At 48.8% G+C, this 16,293-nt stretch overlaps 1 long non-coding RNA gene across 2 annotated transcripts in view; it reads right to left on the bottom strand.

Annotated features, from left to right (window-relative positions):
* Positions 1-15,721, bottom strand: part of LOC109283420 (uncharacterized) — a 32,231-nt gene extending 16,510 nt beyond the window's left edge. For both annotated transcript variants that reach the window (XR_002090577.2, XR_009463142.1), the window contains exon 1: positions 13,128-15,721. This is a non-coding gene — a long non-coding RNA (uncharacterized LOC109283420). The remainder of the gene's footprint in view (positions 1-13,127) is intronic.
* Between the last annotated feature and the right edge of the window lie 572 nt (positions 15,722-16,293).

Raw genomic sequence — 16,293 nt, 5'->3', positions numbered from 1 at the left:
TTATTGTCACATGCATATCCAGTGTTTTAGAATATTGTTAATAATACCCCAGTATAGATACCCCAGTGTACCTATAAGTGCATTAGATCTGGGAGCAGTTTAGTCATGGATAAACTACTCGAGTAAATGCACCTGGGCAGGGGTCTACAGATGTAGGGAAGTGGGACCTAATTTGCTGCTAATGGCAGCAAACAGTTCTTTCTTCCTGGGGCCCTGCAATGGGCCCCTGCCACCATCAGGGAGATCTCTAGGTTGGCAGGGGTTGGCAGGGAGCACCAGTCCAGGAAACAGCTGTCTCCTGACCAGGGCAGGGACCAGCTCCCTGCACCCTAGGGATGCCTACTGTCAAGGTGAGAACAATGTCCCCCTGCCCTGGCAGCAGGGAGATCCCAGCCTCAGCTCCCTGATCAGGGGAAGGGAACTTGGAAAGAGCTGCAGGGGACAGTGGGGGCAGGGTTTCCCCCCTCAGTCATGGGCTCACTACCAGCTGTTCCACTGGTGGATCAGGGCAGGGAGCTTAGACCCCCGCCCCCCTCCAGCTCTTTCCAAGCCCTGAAACTCGATTGCCTGATTGGGGTATGGAGTTGGGATCTGCCCGTGACTGGGGCAGTTCCCAGCCCCCGCTATACAATCTCAAGGCAAGAACTGAAGAGCCTGTTCCCTGCTCAGCTCTATGGTTGTGGAGCAGGGTGGGGAAGAGACTGGGAAGCTAATTTCCTGCTCAGCTCTGTGAGCATGGAGCTGGGTGGGAAACAGGCTCCTCAGCTATTTGCTAAGACTAGAACCACTTGACACTGTACTTGTATACAACTATAAGTATAATCTATCTGGCTGCAGAACAATTAAAATAATCTTTAGGAGTGAAGAGCTGAATATGAAAAAAAAGCTTCACATTCATTTTTTCACAGTTGAAGAATATTTTAATTGTCTTATCCCCACCAGTCGGGCTTGGACGCCAAAGAAGTCACGTGTGTGAGTCCTTGGCTACCCCTGACCACACCAAGTGCAGCAGCAAGCAAGGAGCCAACAGCTGAATCAAGGTAAACTCGAAAAGGCAGGGCAAAAGAGGGAGGAGGAGCTGGGCCAGCCTGGCCAGTTGTAGGGAATCAGGAAGGGGTTTTCCTCCCCTCCCACCCCTATCTAGCCATGCTGGGCAGAAGGTGTGTGAACAGGCCCCATAAACAGGAACGCTCATTAAGGACATGCCAGAGTTTGCATAGGAGCTTGCGCAGCGGGGAAAGCAGGAGAGGCCTGAGACTTCAGGCGTTGGAGTTGGTGGCTTCAGACAGAGTCTCCAGAGTCTTTAGGTGAGTGCACAGGACGGAGTGTTAATGGGGATGGTGACTCTACTATGTCCTGATGCTGCCTCCCACCCAGGGCTTCTCTGAGGCCTGCACCCAGATGGAGTCTTTGTGTGGGCTGGTGCTATCTGGGCCCCGTGCCTGCAGGGGGTGCTTAGTGGGTGCCCAGGGACCCAGGGGCAGCAGGATGGCTGGGAGTCCCCTCAGCTGTCCCACATGTGCCCAGATTGAGGCCCTGGAGGGGTAGATGAGGGAACTCCAGGCAGAGGTTAGCAGGCTGCGTGAGATCAGAGCCATTCAGGATGAGATTGACGGATACTTTCACTCTTTGTAGGATCACACAAATGGTGGAATGGCAACATGAGCAGATGGAAGACAGTCACCTCTAGTTCTAGATGACACAGAATTAGACCCTGCATGGCTAGAACAACTCCTCCAGTGCAGCTGGGGAACAATGTTACATGCCCCACCCCAGCCTCCCAATTGCTGCCTCACATGGCCCCTTCCCCCACCAGCTGCTGCAGCCCCACCAAGGGCTGCCACACCCAGCCCCACTCCCTTAGACCCCCCCAATGTCTTCCCCACCCAGCCCCACCCCCCAACATGCATCCCCAGGCCCCCAAGGCTACCCCCACAATCCCAGGCACCATCACTTAACCCCCCCCAAAAAAAGAAAAAATGGAAAACAAAAGCCTCTGCTTACCTGAGGAGCAGGGGTGGTGGGGCTCTGGGGGCTCCTGTCAGAGCCCCCGGAGCAGCACAGGACAGTGCAGGGGCAGGAGGGCTTAGGCTGGGGCCACTGGGGCTGTCAGCCTACCCAACACTGTGCAGGCGGGGCCCCAGGCCTCCAGAGGGCACCTCTAACTGCTGGTAAGTGCCAGGTTTTTTTTGGTTTGTTTTTTGTTTTTTAAGTATGGGGTGTGGGGGGCAGGGATGGGGCTAGACAGGGCAGGGGCCAGGGCCTTGCGGGGACTGGTGGGGGGAGGGGCCAGCCCCAGCAGGGGGAGAGGGGAGAGGGGGGGCTGGCAGCGGGAGGGGCCAATCGTGGCAGCAGGAGGAGCCATCCCTGCCAGGGGTCAGGGGGTCTGGTGGGCGTCGGGGGTCTGGGGAGTGGGCAGGACTGTTGGGGGTCCCCCCCACAGTCCCTTCCCCCCTCCTCCAGTCCCCTCAAACTCTTACTCACCTGCACCAGAGCCCTGGTGCTGAAGCATGAGGCCTGGCCGGCCATACGTTTCAGCACCAGGGTAGGAGCAACCATAGAGACGCTCTGCCAGAGCACATCTCTGGAGGCCCCAACTTCCGGTTGCCCCACTTTTTTATACTTCACTTTTTTTAGACCCCTGGATATCCACAGGTCTAATTTTCTCCCCTCACTGCAAGTTTGCAGTGCAGGGAAAAATTTTTTTTTGTTCCCGCACGTGCCTGTTGCCCTGCCTCAAAGGGGTTTGAGGTGGGGCAAGAGGCACGTGTGCGCTCATGTGGACGTGCCCAGTTAATGTTTCCCCATCCCCTGAGATCTTAGTTTAAAGTCCTATCTAAGAGATTGGCCATCTTGGCTGAGAAAAGGGACTTACCTTTCTGCATGAAGTGGATGTCATCTCTCCCCAGGAGTCCTCTGCTCTTCAAGTGGGTGCCATGGTCATAGAAGCCGAAGGCTTCTTGGTGGCACCACCATTGGAGACTCTGGTTCACCTCATCTATGCATTCTTGCTTCCTTGGAACATGGCCTACAACAAGGCCACGGAACCTGGTGGGATTTGTCCCACGACTGGGCGGTACATATTGAGGGTTATAGATTGTACAGAAAGGACAGGGTGGGGAAAAAAGGGGGAGGAGTTGCGCTCTATGTCAATGAGCAATATACATCAACCCTCATCAAGACGGAATCAAAGGATGAGGAAGTAGAAGGATTGTGGGTTAGGCTACATGGGGGGCAAAGAGAAAGGGATTTGGTGGTAGGGGTCTGCCACAGACCCCCACACCAAGGGGAAGAAATAGATTAGGGGCTCCTGAGGCAGCTCTCAGAGACCATAAAAGCTAAAGAGGCGGTAGTCATGGGGGATCTAAACTACCCAGACATCTGCTGGGAGACACAGACGGCAAAGTCCCACCGTTCACGCAGGTTTCTAACCTGTGTACAGGACCTCCACCTGACACAGGAGGCACACGGTCCAACTAGGGGGAATACTTTACTGGATCTGGTATTGGCAACGGGGGATGACATGGTAGGGGACCTACAGTTCTGTAGCCATCTGGGAGACAGTGATCACCTAATAATAGAATTCTTCATAAGACGTTGAGTGGGTAAGGTAACTAGTAGGGTGCTAGTAAAGTGCTAGACTTTAGGAAAGCTGATTTCAATGAACTCAGACGATTAGTCAAGGACGCACTGCAGAGTAGGAGTTTTGAAGTGATGGGAGCCAAAGAAGGGTGGCTGTGCCTTAAGGAAATGATCCTACGGGAACAAAGGGAGACGATACCAATGCGAGGAAAAAGAGGGAAAGGGGCCAGGAGGCTTCCTTGGCTGACCAGAGAAATCCAGGGCAGCCTAAGGGCCAAAAGGGGAGCACATAAAAAGTGGAAACAGGGAGAGATCACCAAAGACGAATATACCTCCTCTGCTCGTGCTTGTAGGGAGGCAGTTAGACGGGCCAAAGCTACCATGGAGGTGAGGATGGCATCCCAAGTAAAGGACAACAAGAAATTGTTTTTTAGATATATAGGGAGTAAAAGGAAGGCCCAGGAAGGAATAGGACCCCTGATAAATGGGCAGAAGCAATTGGTGACGGACAAGGGGGACAAGGCTGAACTCCTCAATGAGTTCTTTGCCTCAGTGTTCCTAAGCGTGGGGTGCAACAAGTCTCTCACTGGGGTTGTAGAGAGGCAGCAGCAAGGTGCCAGACTACCATGCATAGACCCTGAGATGGTGCAGAGTCACTTGGAAGAACTAGATGCCTTTAAGTCGGCAGGCCCGGATGAACTCCATCCGAGGGTGCTGAAGGCACTGGCCAACATCGTTGCAGAGCCACTGGCTGGAATATTTGAATGCTTGTGGCGCACGGGTCATGTCCCGGAGAACTGGAAAAGGGCCAATGTGGTCCCCATTTTCAAGAATGGGAGGAAGGAGGACCCGGGCAACTATAGGCCAGTCAGTCTCACCTCCATCCTTGGCAAAATCTTTGAAAAAATTATCAAGGCTCACATTTGCGAGAGCCTGGCAGGACAAATTATGCTGAGGGGAAACCAGCACGGGTTCGTAGCAGGCAGATCATGCCTGACTAATCTAGTCTCTTTTTATGACCAGGTTATGAAATGCCTGGACACAGGAGGAGGGGTGGATGTCATATACTTAGACTTCAGGAAGGCCTTTGATACGGTATTCCACCCCATACTGGTGAACAAGTTAAGAGGCTGTGACTTGGATGACTACACAGTCCGGTGGGTGACGAATTGGCTAAAGGATCGCACCCAGAGAGTCATGGTGGATGGGTCGGTTTCGACCTGGAAGGGTGTGGGCAGTGGAGTCCCGCAGGGCTCGGTCCTTGGACCGATACTCTTTAATGTCTTCATCAGCGACTTGGACGAGGGAGTGAAATGTACTCTGTCCAAGTTTGCGGATGACACAAGGCTATGGGGACAAGTAGTCACACCGGAGTGCAGGGAACAGCTGCAAGCAGACCTGGACAGGTTGGACAAGTGGGCAGAAAACAACAGAATGCAGTTCAACAAGGAGAAATGCAAAGTGTTGCACCTAGGGAGGAAAAATGTCCAGCACACCTACAGCCTAGGAAATGACCTGCTGGGTGGCACGGAAGTGGAAAGGGATCTTGGAATCCTAGTGGACTCCAAGATGAACATGAGTTGGCAGTGTGACGAAGCCATCAGAAAAGCCAATGGCACTTTATCGTGCATCAGCAGATGCATGACGAATAGATCCAAGGAAGTGATACTTCCCCTCTATCGGGCACTGGTCAGACCACAGTTGGAGTGTTGCGTGCAATTCTGGGTGCCGCACTTCAAGAGGGATGTGGATAACCTGGAGAGAGTCCAGAGAAGGGCCACTCGTATGGTTAAGGGCTTGCAGACCAAGCCCTACGAGGAGAGACTAGAGAACCTGGACCTTTTCAGTCTCCGCAAGAGAAGGTTGAGGCGACCTTGTGGCTGCCTATAAGTTCACCACGGGGGCACAGAAGGGAATTGGTGAGGTTTTATTCACCAAGGCGCCCCCGGGGGTTACAAGAAATAATGGCCACAAGCTAGCAGAGAGCAAATTTAGATTGGACATTAGTTAGAGTGGCCAAGGTCTGGAATGGGCTCCCAAGGGAGTTGGTGCTGTCCCCTACCCTGGGGGTCTTCAAGAGGAGGTTAGATAAGCATCTAGCTGGGGTCATCTAGACCCAGCACTCTTTCCTGCCTATGCAGGGGGTCAGACTCGATGATCTATTGAGGTCCCTTCCGACCCTAACATCTATGAATCTATAAGAAGCACAGTGGAAAAAGTACCTGAGCCCCCGATCCTTTAAGTCTAGCTCTCAGAGCCTTGTAGTTACTCATGATTCAGTCTGGATTGCTCCTGGCCATGTCATTTGGTCCCATATGGATAAGGAGCATGGGGTAGTAATCTGTGTGCTGGAGAAGCCTGGGGATCCTCTCTGTGACATCATGGATTCGTGCCCCAGGGAGACAGCAGACCTCCCATGCTGTGGGATCTGGGTGGCAGATATGTCCCTCCATTCCTCTCAGCAGGGAGTCACCTACTACAATTACCCAACATCTTGTCCTCTGGTTGCTCTGTTGCCTTGCAACCTTCCTAATGGTAGTTCTGGGTGTAGCCTCTGTTGCTGCACCCTCCACTGCTGCTCTCACTCCCAGCAATGCCAGGGCCCCAAATCAGTGATTTTAAGTTATGGTGCCTGGGGTTGTGGGGGTAGCCTTGGGGGCCTGAAGATGCATGTTGTGGGGTGGGGTTGGGTGGGGAAGCCATTGGGGGGGTCTGGCAGAGTGGGGGTGTGGGTCTGGGTGTGGCAGCTCTTGGGGGACTGCAGCAGCTGTTGGGGGAAGGGGCCATGTGGGGCAACAATTGGGAAGCTGGGTTAGGCATGTGGGCCTTGCAAGGGGGTAATTGCCCCTGCAGTGGCCTTTTGGCCCCTGTTGGGGGCACATACCCCTTGTGTGGGGGATAAATCCCTGTTGGGGGGCCATACCCCTTGTGAGCATGCCGATCCCCCTTTTGGGGGGCTGAACCCCTTTTGGGGGGCTGAACACTTTGTGTGGGGGATGAACCCCCTGTTGGGGGGTGTAACCCTTGTGTGGGGGCTGAACCCCATGCTTGGGGGCCGTAGCCCTTGTGTGGGGGCCATCACCCTGTGGGAGGGCAGCAAAATATGTATTCCAGAATTCATGAAACCTGTATTTAGAGTTCACTTTATTATTATGATAAGATACTTGCTTTAACACTGCAGATATATCAATAAAACAGTGTCCAACTGATCGCTGTCTCTGTCTCTCTCTCTCTCTCTCGTTAGTGGTCTGTTGTTTTACTTGTGGAGGAACAGGGATTTGGGGGTATTTTAGAGAGTGATTTTGGGATTTTTTTTAATCAAGGATTTTTCAGTTTTCCAATAGGGAACACCAGAATTCCTGCTAGGGAGGCCAGTGGCAGAACCCTACCTGCTCAGTGCTGGCAACTTGGACCTATGTGGCTGTGGCTGACCTCCTGGCTAAATGGGGCTAGGAGAACGTGCTTTGACAGTTCAAAGCAGACCACCACACCCGGAACATCTTCCAGGTGATAGCTGCCCAGATGGCCGGGCAGGAGGCACAAATGGTAGTAGTGTCACACAAAGGCCAAGCCTGCAACCTCAGTCCACTGGCAGCTGTCCCAGAGGGGCAAATGTCTCTACTGGCTCTGCAGTCCCCACCTGAGCCTGACAGGTCCACAGCAGGTCACAGCCAGGCAGCAGCCCCCCACTGCCAGACTGCTGCAGTGGGTAAGGGGTGCAGGGAACTCTCAGGGCTGCTTCAGCAGTCCAGCTGGCACAAGGGGTAGTGTCCCCAGGTACCAATTGGCTGGGCCCCAGAAGCTCCTGAGAGCTAGTAGCCCTGAGCTACTTGCCAGGGTGGCTTTTTATACTGCTGGGGCCAGGACAGGGCAGCTTTTTATAGTGCTGGGGACAGCACAGGTGCTGGTCCCAGGCTCTAGCTCCCCCTGACTACAGATCTGGGAGGAGCCAGGCAGGGTTATTTTGCCTCTAGTGGCACAATTTGTTCCACACCAAAGTGCATGTCCGAGCATGTGCACTGAGGCAAAAAGCCCCGGCTCAAATTTGCACTGCTTCTATTTGACCTGCTATAAGTGCACGTGCTTGCGTGTGTGGAGGTCCCCACTTCAGTCTAACCAGGGACCAATATACAAGAAAGCTCCATCGATGATGAAACCAAGGAAGCCACTGTTAGGGAGAAAACAGCTCCCCTTCAATGGAACAGGCAGCCAGTGACCTCAGTAGAAGAACTTAGGTGCCTGTAAACCAATGCCAGAAGCATGGGGAACAAGCAGGAGGAACTAGTCCTTCTGCTTTCCACTGCGCACTATGATCTAGTACGGATCCTGGAGACCTGGTGGGACTCCTGTCATGACTGTAGCGCAGCCATAATGGGCTATGTCCTTCACAGAAAGGATAGGGTAGGGAACAGAGGTGGGAGGGTGTTGCCCTCTCTGTGAAGGAGCAGTACACCTCCCTACAGGCCAATGTTGGAGAAGAACACCTTGAAACCCTCTGGGTCAAGCTCTGGGGGAGGCATGGTGAGAGAGACCTAACTGTAGGTGTATACTACAGGCTGCCTAACCAAGGGGAGGAACTTGATCTAGTGTTTGTCCGTGAACTAATGGAGGCTGCACATGCACAGGACATGAAGTCACCCATGACAACCAACTACCCAGACATCTTCTGGGACAAGTGCTCAGCCAGCTTGGATCGATCATGGTCCTTCCTGAGCAGCATCAAAGAGCTTTTTTTGACTCAGGAGGTGCACAGGCCAACTAGAGGCAATGCAGTTCTTGACCTGGTCCTGGCCAAAGGGGATGATCTGGTGACCAACTTAAACATAGAGGGCAGCCTAGGTGATGGTGACCATGAAATCATTACATTCACAGTCCATCACAAGACTGACAAAACAGATACCAAGCTCAAAGTCTTAGACTTCAAAAACACACATTTTAATAAGCTCAGGTCAGTAGTAGAGAATCCCCTGAAAGACCAAGGACCACAGGTAAAGGGAGCACGAGAAGAATGGTCATTCCTTAATGATATAATCCTTAAGGCTCAGAGAAAATCCATTCCCTTATGGAGAAAAAGTAGCAGGAGGATCAAAAAACCCTCTTGGCTAAGCAAGGAAGTTGCAGCCCTCCTATAGAAAAAAGCAAGAGACAATGGAAGCTTGGGACAGCCTCTAAGGAAAACTTCCTGACAATGGCCCGCAATTGTAGAAGACAGATTAGGCAAGCTAAGGCAGAAACTGAACCAAAACTAGCTACAGGAATCAAGAACAATAAAATGTCCTTCTTTAGCTACATGGAGAGTAAAAGGAAAACTGGAGGGAGTGACGGCTCCTGCTCAGTGCCTCAGGATACCTGCTTACTACCACTCAGGAAAAAACAGAACTCCTAAATGACTATTTTGCCTTGGTATTTACAAGACCAAGGGGAACAACATGCCAGGTAGGGCACAGAATGAGCAGGGTAGGATTAGCACCATTCCTGCCATTGCCATATAACTGGTGTACAACCAATTAAAGAAATTAGACATATATAAATCAGCAGGACCAGATGAACTCCACCCAAAAGTGCTGCAAGAGTTGGCCAAAGTAATTGCAGAGCCCCTGGCAAAGGTCTTTCAAAAATCATGGGTCTCTGGAGAAATCCAAAAGACTGGAAGAGAGCCAATATTGTGCCCACCTTCAAGAAAAGGAGGCATGAAAACCCAGAAAACTACAGGCCAATTAGCTTAACTTCTATTGCAGGGAAAATCCTAGAAACATTCATCAGAGGCTATATGCGACAAACTTACAGAAGGCACAATACTGAACGACAACCAGCATGGCTTTTCATCATAGGCAGGTCTTGTCTGACCAACCTCATTTCTTTCTATGTTCAGGTGACCTGTCACTTGAATGAGAGAAAAGTGGTAGACATTATATACCTCAACTGCCAGAAAGCCTTTGACCTGGTATCCCACTGATCAGAAAACTGGAAGACATTGGGCTCAACTGCAGGACCGTCAGTGGGTGCGAAACTGGCTGTGGGGTAGGACACAGAGCGTCCAAATGAATGGATTGGTGTTGTTCTGGTGAGATGTGGGCAGCAGCATACCCCAGGGTCAGTACTTGGCCCAGTGCTGTTCAATATCTTCATCAACGACCTGGATGAGGGGGTGAAAAGCTCATTGACAACGTTCGTGGATGACACCAAGATATGGGGTTGTGTGGACACACCTGCAAATAGGCTGCAGATATAAGCAGACCTAGACAGGCTGGCATGTTGGGCAGAACGGAACCAGATGAGGTTCAACATAGAGAAATACAAAGTGCTGAATCTGGGAAGGAAGGACCCCCAGCACACCTACAGGCTGGGCATCACTAACCTGACCAGCACTACAAATGAAAGGAATCTGGGGGTAACAATAGACCCCAGCATGAATATAAGCTGGCAATTAAATGCAGTAGCCGCTAGGGCCAATAAAACTCTGGCATGCATCAATCGATGCATCTCCAATAAATCCAAAGAAGTGATTCTCCTGCTTTACTCAACATTGGTGCAGCCACAGCTGGAGTGCTGCATCCAGTTCTGGGCACCACACTTCAACAAGGACATGCTAAAGTTCAAGATTGTCCAGAGAAGGGCCACCCACTTGATCAGGGACTTACATATGAGGAGAGGCTGAGGGATCTTGGACTCTTCAGCCTAAAGCAAAGAAGGCCAAGAAGGGAACTGATTGCAGCTTACCACTATATCAGAGGCATACATCAGGGACTCGGTGAACTACTGTTCACCAGGGCACCTTGGAGGAAAATGAGAAACAATGGCAACAAACTCCTGGAAGATAGTTTGAGGCTGAACATTAGGGAAAACTTCTTTACAAATAGGGTGTCCAGACTATGGAGCAAACTCCCCCCAGACGTGAAGCAATCATCTACCCTAGAGGCCTTCAAGAGAAGACTGGATGGTCACCTGGCTGGGGTCATCTGACCCCAGATGTCTTTGCTGCTGATGCAGGGGGCTGGACCCGATGATCCTTTGGGGTCCCTTCCAGTCATATGATTCTATGATATAAATGAGTGACAGATTGATGGAATATGACTCAGTGGGTGCATTTACACATGTGCTTTACTGAGGATTTGACTAATAAGCTCTGCAGGAAAGTGTCATCATCTGCACATGCGCTGGTATTAGGGTATAGTAAATTAATTCACTCTGCCATATACTATCTTATGATGGAGTCATTATGTGTGCTGAAAAGCACACGCAGACAGTGACAGAGACTAGAGGGGGCACAAGGGTGCTAGAGTACAAATGGTGCCTGCCACCTACCCACACAGCTCCATAATATTGGCAACCTCATGCCCCAGCCAGCACCTCCATCACCTGAAGCCACCACCTGGAGCCCAGGGCAAACACCCTGTGGACTCTTCCAGCCTGAGGCTGCTTTACCCTGCTTTACCCAAAGTGCTGCTGTCCCAGGCACACAGGCAGACTCTGTGCCTAGGAGCTGTTTTATCTAGCTCAAACTGCTCCAGAATTTATCACATTGCATTAATTGCACATGTAGCCTCATCCAGTGCAATGCCCTCTGAAGTTGATGGAAATATTTTCACTGACTTTTAACATTTTGGAACAAATGATCTAAAGAGGTTGTGATCAGTTAAGTTTTTAAGTGCAGGTTAGACAAACATTTTCTTGGAGAGTTTAAACAAGGTTGATCCTGTCTGGATCAGGGGGGTTGACTAGATTACGAGTGCCAAACTCTCCCTGCGCCCCTGGATGAATCCAGAGAGTATCTGTGGCAGGACTGGCAGGATTAGCATCAGGACCAGCAGTATCAGTATCAGTGGCAGCTGCAGCAGGACTGGTCAGGCTATTCAGGTTGTTTGTGGTTTTGGCAGGCCTGGCAAGGTTGGCAGTAGCTCTGGCAGGGCTGGTAAGGCTAGCAGCAGAAGGGCAAGTGGTTGCATGGCAAGAAAGGTTCTAAGAGAACAGCCTGTGCTCACTCCCCTGCTACTTAGGGTCATGTTGGCCAGGACCCAGTTGCTCTGGATTCTGTGGCAGGCTTTGATCCTCCCTGGTTATGCTCCTCAGCTGCCAGTAGCCTCCCAGTAGTTTGAAAAGCTGTATGAAATATGCTGGATCTGGCCCACAGAACATATTTTTGACATGCATGAACTAGACAGCTTCAGGGTATATTTTTTCTATTATTCTAATTTTATTTTAAACCTTCTAACACTTGAATGAAACAAGTTGAAGACAAGTCACACAGGAGTCAGACAGAGAGAAAAAAATTCCTTTAGATCACAGACAGCATTGTCATTCAGAAGCATAATAGGGAAAATCTGGGCAGATGCAGTACACAGGGCATTGGAAGCTCCTGGTGCCAGTGGCAGTGACTTATTATTGCACTCCCTCCCCCAAATCTATTCCCAGTTGTCCCTCCCCTTCCCCCCCACCCTTTAGTAATACTGATGCCAATCAGCTCAGCCACCAAGATCCTTCCAGGTAGGAATAGGGAGAAAAATTGCAGTTGAAGAAGGAATCTCATAGTTATGAGCATTTACATCACACCTTATCCAGAAAAGCTGAGTGGCTACAATGGCTGCCTGTTCTATTACCCCACGTACTCCTACCCACACTATTTGCATCCAATAGGATCTGATCATCCAGTTGTACACTACTCCCAATACTAAATCATCAAAGTGTAATTAGAGCCCAGGCCCATGTATAGCATGTTACTGTAGTTTCTCACACTGAAGGTGAGTCTACACAAAACATTTTACTGTTTAGGAGCATAGCTTACCATGTGATAAGCATGCATGTCTACACATGCACAGGGTTATTGGGTAGTAAACCTCACTAATTGTAAGTTTGCTGCCTGCAAACGCAAGTAGCAGATTTACTAGTGATTACTTACTGTGCAGTAGCTCTCATGTAGATACCTGACTGGAAGAAAATATGTTCCTGGTCAGCAAGCCACATGGGGAAGGGAGATTGCTCCCTGCCCCTGGAAGCTTCCTGCTGCAGGGGTGGGCTCTGCGACCCAAGCCCAGGCAGGGACTATGTACCCCTGCCCTGGCATCAGGGAGCTCCAAGCTCCCGCCTCCAAGATTGTGATCAGGGAGCAGGGGCTGGGAAATCCTTATTTCCAGCTCCAGGTCTGCAACAGTGAGGCCAGCACCAGTGCCAACGTTTACTCATGAGTAGTTTATTCACAAGTAAACTGCTCCCAGATTGGAGAAAAGGTATATGAAACACTATCTTAACTATTACCAGCTGAGATCTCTTCTCTCTGCTTTGAAATAAGTGTCTTCATTGTACCCTGCGTACAAATTCCTATTTCAGGTACAGTGGTTATAATTTAAGTATAAATTAGTAAGTGCAAGCACAACAGAAAGTTACTGGTTTCAAAGAGACATAAGAGTCCATTAAAGAAATTATTCAGAAAATACTATTTGTGTCTTTGATCAATTTTCTACATATTTCTGTTTAAGAGAAAAAAGATTCCTGTAGTAGATTCTAGATCATTTATTGAAAACCAATTAAATGTGTTAAAGGATTTTTACCTTTGTAGAGAAGGGAGAATAGGCTGGAAGGTATAGCTGAGCAAATCTGGTGTTGCTCACTGGTACTTGAAGCAGCTATTGGTATGTGGATGTGGATCTAAAAGAAAAGACAGGAGGAAAACTGCTTTTAAAGCAGAACAATGAACATGATAATTGAATATCTTTTGTATCATACTATATACCAGTGACCTTTGAAAAGTTTATGGAGAGGACACTGCATAGCATGCCTCTTTCAGCTTGTCTTTTATATGTGGATGGTATTGTGGTATAAGCTAAATCTTTTGAGTCAAAGATGATGCCTTTAACAGATGGGCTCTAATCCACTTTAAAATGTCAGTTTCAAATGGAACCCAAAGTAATGTGAACTATTTCAGAAAGAGAAAACATACCTCAATTGGACAATCAGTAAGACAGGAATTTCATATGACAAAGGAAACTGAGGTAGTAGAGAACTGGCTGCTTTCAAAACTCTCTTTCATATAGAGAAGGTTAATGTCTGGGACCACCAGCACAGCACAACCATTCTAAACAGGCACAGAAAATTGTTGAGAGGTTTTTCAGTGGGTGCCAGAATATGATGCATTATTTGCTGAATTGAAGAAACTTATTTCTGTTTCTGCAAACTTATTCCTGTTTCTGCTTTAGTATATCTGCATTTTAAAACATCTTTGATTTTATATACAGAGTAAGTGGAACTTGGGCCACAAACCAATGATAAATAATACTGAAAAGGTTTTATACTTACCTAGTACTATTCTTTATTAACTGATCCCAAAGGGTACTTGTATATGCGATGGGGGTTTAATTTGATTTAGTTCTCCCTAAATTGAAATTGTGGGTTTTTAAAAACCCACTGTTTCCGCTGTTTCAATTTAGGGAGAACTAAACCGAACTAAGCCCCTGTGGTGTATACACGAGGGTGGGGGCCTGATCCTCAGAGCTTACCTGACTCTTCTGTGGTGGGTGGGGGGCAAGCTGCCAGCAGACCAAATGGTCCCTGAACTGTGGGGGGTCTGGTGCTTCCCTCTGCAGTGGCAGTGCTCTCCCATTTGGCACCCACCTGCTGGCAGGTTCTGGGGGATGCCACAGCCATGGAGGGAAGCACCAGCTCCCCCCCAGCCAAAGAGGGAAGTGCAGCTCAGGGGTCCCTGTGTAGCTCAGGCAGGCAGGCAGGCAGGCTCTGACAAGGAAAAAAAAAAAACTAAAAAGATTATGTTCCTCTTGGGTTAGTGTGGGTGAAGCATTATGTCTTTTCTACTGCTAGCATAACCAAGGCACAGAGAGAGAAAGTTACTTGCCAGGATGAGAAAGCAAGTGTAGGCTGGTATGAAGATCAGTTCTACGGTGTATAGATGTGGCCATAATGCTTCATTTATGCTGGGGAACTATAATTGTGTTAGAATTTGACCTTGAGGATTCCTGGTCATTAACAAAATTGTAAATGCATTTTCCCGGAAATAGAATAATTTATATTTATTTATAACTAGCTCAAGATGTTGCTCTCATGGTAGGCTTGGCCTGCCAGTTCTACCATTGTCATCATGTAATTACAGGTGCCTAGGCATGGTTAACATCATGCAAGTTGCATGAACTCATTAAGTTTGTGTTGTAACACAATGCAATGTCTTAGTCTAAATAAGCTCTTCTTGAGTCTACTGTGGTAGAGCAGGTCTCAGACTTGCCCTTTAAGGCAGGATTGAATTTCATTTGCAGTGAAGAAAGCACTTGTTACGTCTCAGCTCTGTGTGTTCTTGGGAACCCAGGCACAGGATGCAGTCTGTCTGAGTCACCCCCCCCCTCCCCTTCTCTACATAAATGAAACTTATTAAGATGCAGTGAGAGACACACCTAAGACCCTCAAGATAATGGTGGCAAGAGTGAAACAACTGCCCTAGGTCTCATTTGCATCCGAGATGGAACCAGATGACCATTCATTTACATGAGACACGGAGAACAGAAAGCCTGAAGCAGAGACTGCAGTGAATTCTGGGACCATAGAAGCAGGGGAGCACTGCATGATGGGGAATCTGTGCTCCAAATGTTAATCAACCCATGTTCACACACACCCAGCTCAGCATTTATCAGACCAGTTCTAATCTGGATTTACTAAGGACTTCCCCCCCACAAACACACACACACCTCTAAGTTTAATAGGCATCTCGGGCCGTACATTCCCTGGTCCCACTATGGGAGGCCTATTTAAACTTGATTGACTAAAACTCGGTTGCTGGGTTAGGGAATGCTGAGGCAAGAGACTGAGTCAGAGGGGGTATGGGCAACATTTGAACAATGGTTAAGGGTTCATCACAGCGTCCAGCCCATTGGAGCCCTAATCACAGGTGTTGTCATACCTTTCCCAAGACAACTGGTGGAAGTCCTCTCCACAAAAGGTTATGAGCACCCCAATAATTATCGTAAGTCTGTTAAAAGACTATAGTAAGATCTGGAAAAGTCATGCTAAGCTGAGGCTTGTGCACAACAAGTAAAAATCCAAAATCCTGATGCTGCAAGCTATCTATTGTTCCTGAAGAAACCATGAGATATCCCATCAGTATATCTGCTATCCATAGGAATTTCAAGCTGGCTCCCAAGTATCTGGTAACTCCCTAACATTATGTGTTTATGTTCCAAACCAGATAGCCCCTTGTCAATAGAAAAGACAATGATTTACACAATTGAGGATGCTTCGAAGCAGCTGAACTGAGGGTATAAAAATCTGTAAAAAGTGTGGGTGCTTCAGAGAGAAAGAAAGAAAAAGAAAGAAAGAAGAAAAACTCCTGTGCTGACACCATCCCCTGTTGTTCTTGGGACGCTGGAAGAACAGATCATCTCCCTTCAAGGACTGTGCCTGTCAGCTTTGCAGCCTGAGTACCTTGGACTGGTGAGATCCCAGCGTTCTCTCTCTCTTTTCACTCTAGGCATAAATTTCTGAACCTGAACTGTATTAGTTAAGCTTGAGCTAAGTTTCCCCAAATACTTAGTGAAACCAGGGTAGTATTGTAATTGCTTGTGTTTGTTTTTCCTTTGCATGTCTATTACTACTAGTACCATTATATATTTCATATGCTTAGCAATAAATAACTTTTAAAGTCAAACTGGTAGTAATTGGGTATATTTTTCCTTCTCTGCTTCTCTTTCCTTCTGTGTTCTGCAACAACGCTTCTTT

This window comes from Alligator mississippiensis, chromosome 1 (assembly GCF_030867095.1).
Source record: "Alligator mississippiensis isolate rAllMis1 chromosome 1, rAllMis1, whole genome shotgun sequence".
Taxonomy (NCBI): Eukaryota; Metazoa; Chordata; order Crocodylia; family Alligatoridae; genus Alligator; species Alligator mississippiensis.
This window is presented reverse-complemented; position numbering and strand designations above follow the sequence as displayed.